Source organism: Emiliania huxleyi (genome assembly GCF_000372725.1).
Source record: "Emiliania huxleyi CCMP1516 unplaced genomic scaffold EMIHUscaffold_276, whole genome shotgun sequence".
In the NCBI taxonomy this organism is placed as follows: domain Eukaryota; phylum Haptophyta; order Isochrysidales; family Noelaerhabdaceae; genus Emiliania; species Emiliania huxleyi.
In genome coordinates, this window is record NW_005199962.1 from 96,430 (window position 1) to 100,354 (window position 3,925).

The window sequence follows — 3,925 nt, forward strand, 5'->3', positions numbered from 1 at the left end:
GAGTACGTGTTTGCGGCGTCGGGGACGCGCGCTTCGCTCGACTCCTGCGCCGAGGCCTCGCGGCGCCTCACGTTCACCGTCGACGATCCGCCACCTCTGTCGCCGCTCTCGTCCGTCATCGACTCTGCCGGAGGCAAGGCCGACGTCGTCGTGATGGAGGACGACACAGCCAAGACCTACGGCGATGTGGACGAGATCTACTTGTCGTCGCCGCCTTCGCACCTCGAAGCCGAGGTGAGTGTGTGCGCACGCCAGGATTGTCATCATCCCTACGGCCTACCTGTCTCCGAACATGCGTATTCTCCCTCACCCAGGCGTGCGGCATCAAGTCCGCCGCCGCCGAGGAGTCCGCCGCCAAGTCCGCCGCCGCCGAGGAGGACGCCGAGGCGGCCGCCACCGAGAAGGCGACCACCGAGGAGGTCGCCGCCAAGTTCACCACCGAGGAGGAGTCCGAGGAGGCCGCCACCGAGGAGCCCGCCGCCGAGTCCGCCGCCGAGGAGGCCGTCGTTGCCGAGGAGTCCGCCACCGAGGAGGCCGCCAAGTCCGCCGCCGCCGAGGTGTCCGCCGCCGCGGAGGCAGTCGCCGCGGAGGCGCCCGTCGCCGAGGAGGCCGTCGCCGAGGAGGCTGCCAAGGAGGTCGAGAAGCCGGCCAAGACCGTTTCCAACCCGCCCGACCCAACGGTGAGCGCGCCGCAGTATTCTCTCCTGGCACTCCTCCCTTTCCCACCGGTAATAATCTCCCTTCCCGTGTGCCCCTATCGCTCTTTGCAGGACACCACCTGCTACCCGGGCCTGCCCGCGCCGGCGGAGGTGGGGAAGAGCGGGCCCGCGTTGGCCCGCAGCGGCTCCGGACCGGGCTACGTGGACGGCGTCGAGGCTGCAGTCCGCCGGCTGGGCGAGAGCGTCAGCTACCAGGCTGCGCCCTCCGACGGCGAGAAGTCGCCGTCGCCGGGAGTCCCCACCTCCGGCCGCATTGCGCCCGTGGCGCCCAAGCCCCTGAGCGCGGTCGCGGGCGCGGGGCAGGCTGAGGCCGAGGCCGCCAAGGAGCGCGAGCACTGGGAGGGGCGGCTGAAGAAGGCTAAGGCCGCGCTCGATCTCATTGCCGAGCAACGGGAGAAGTGGGCGGACTTGCAGTCGCGGCGCTCGGGGAAGTGCCGGCGCAAGGCCATGCGCTGCCGCAACAACCCCAAGTTTGGCAAGGCAAAGGGCAGGCGCAAGTCTGGCAAGGCAAAGGGCCGCGGCCGCGGCACGCACCGGCGACCGAAGCCGCGCGGCGGGCCGCAGACGCCGCCTTGCAAGTCGCCGGACCGGCGCCGCGAGCCGCAGACCACGTCCGGCAAGGCGCCATTCGCCGCTGGCACGTGCGGCGCCGGCGCTGGCACATGCGGCGCCGGCGCTACTCCCCCCCCTAACCCGGGAAGCAGATGCAGCTGCAATTACGCGACTCGAAGCTACAAAGTTGGCCGATCATCACACAGACGGCACAGAGAACGCAAAGACCGTTCTCAAGATTGCAACCGCGATCGTGCCTTTGATGGTGGCAGTGGGTGGTTTCGATTCCCTCGTCTATCCCCTCCGCTGCGTCGTCCCAGTTTATATCCTCATCCTCTGTGCGCGTTTTCGTTCCCTCCCCTTCTCCATCGTTGTCGCCTCCGTCGACTGCGGCGCTGTCTCTGCCCTCGCCTCCGTCCTCCTCGTCTCGCCTGCCGTCGTCCCGTGTCTCCTCGTCCTCGCCATCGTCTTGGCCGTTGTCTACCTGTTCATCGTGTCCCTTGCTGCTGGTGGCATCGCCGTTGGCTTCCTCTCTCCCTCTTTCCTCCCTGCCCCTCTCGCTGTCTGGTGCTAATGGACCCCCTTCCTCTCCCTCGCCACCGTCACCGTCACCATCCCCGTCGCTACCGCCCTCCATGCCCGCCGCCCTTTGTTTCACACTCGTCTCTGCCATGTCCGCCGTTGCCGCCGTCCTGTCTGCTGCGCTCTGTGCTCCGTGGTACAGTCGCTTATTGTTGCTCAGGATTAGCTCACGCACCAGGACAGCCTCCTGCTCGTTATTTTGGCTTGCCGATATGCATGCAAAGTTCCACGCTAGCTGCTCCTTCGTCACGTCTATCTTTTTGCAGTATCTCGCGAATGCCGTCCGCGCTTGCTGGGGTGTTATTGCGTTCGGATCCGCCCTGGTCCCCGCCCTGTATCCCATCTCCTTGCGGTGGCTCTTGTATGAGTCCCCATATGACCATGTGATTTCTTGGCCTTCCTTGACTCCTCTCTCTGCAAACAGGACCATCACCTGCGCAGCTGCCTTGCCTAATTGTTCTCCTCGTAGCGTACGAAGTGCGTCGCCCTCGTAGCTACGACGTTTCGCCTGGCGGTGGCGCGTGGAGGTAAGGTAAGGTAAGGTAAATTTCTCCACACACACAAAGTGGTGGGGCAAGGGGGGGCGACCCTCGCATCTCCACACCCGGACACGGGCAGGAGCCCCACGGCATTCAAAGTGCAAGCACTGGCCCGGTGCACGTGGGTGAGCAGCCTGCCCCTCCCTCCCGACAAACCAACTCCCGCACACACACAATCGCACTCTGGCCATCGAATGACTCCGAATGACTCACTGCGTATGCTAAGACAGAATCTCCGCAGACATCCAAAACGGGCCGTGCCGCGTGGATCGTGCTCCACAGGCTGCCACAGCCTACAGGGGAAGCCTGCACTTGGCGTAGTCATTAGACACATTACGGCTCGTGGCGACCGCCTCCACTGTGAACCACTTTTGACGCCTAATCTCAAAGTATAGCCAGGGGGGATACCCGTAGCCCCCAAAGTGAACTGCCTGATCGACTCCCCGGCACTCGGCGGAGGAGGAGGAAGACAGCACAACCCCAGGGCGGGAAGAGCACAATGCTCAGGGTGGGACAAAACACCGACAGACGAGAGAAGAGGCCACAAAACAGACAAGCAGAATGGGAAAAGAGAGAGGCTCTGCAGGCGAGCCGCCCTCCAAGGACTCGCGTCTCACTCTCTCGAATCGACTTGCTTTTCGGCCGATCGAAAGCAGGTCGAATCGCATCACAAATGTGGGAAGCCAACAACCTCCCTTGGCTTCCCACACAAACCCCCCTTCCTGGGGGGAGCAGCAAATGAGGTAGTCTCTGCGAAATCACTGTCCCAGTGAATTCGCCCAAGAGGCTTCCGTGTGGACTCGCAGCTCCGGCTGGATGTCGGCGACCTAAAGCTCGGCGGTCGTCGCTTCGCGCCGGCCGACTCCCTGCTTTACGGAGTGCACGCTCGGAAGAACACGCTTTGCTGAAAAGGCGCTGCAGCTCACAAACAATCTGTGTAAAACACTGTCGCACCGAGTGTACCCTCCCTACACCACCAGGAGCCGCAAAATGACCGGCGTCGCGCCGTCGAGGAAGCGCTGCCACGCCTCGGCCTGCCCCGCCTCGGCGGGCGCGCTCTCGGCCGAGCTCTGCAACGAGAGGACCGTCGCGATGGCCGACCAGCGGCTCGGAGGCGCCGGCGGCTCGGGCGGCTCTGCGGGCGGCGCGGGCTGCGTGCTGCCCGCCGCCTGCTGTCCGGGCAGGCAGCGGGTGAGGCAGGAGAGGAGGGCGGCCGCGTCGGGGGGCGAGAGGCCCATCGCGCGGAGGGTGTCGGCGATGTCGGCGAGCCACCCAAAGAGGTCCCGCAGCTCGCGGGGCGAGGAGAGGATGCCTAATTAATTCATTGATTGATTTAATTACTAATTAAACGGGTCCCGCGGCTCGCGGGGCGAGGAGAGGATGCCTAATTAATTAATTAATTTAATTTAGTTATTAATTAAACAGGTCCCGCAGGCTCGTGGGGCGAGGAGAGGATGCCGCACGTCTCGACGACAGCGCGCAGCAGCGGCCGCATGCGCGAGCTCACTGCGGCGACCGTTGAGCGCAGGGCGA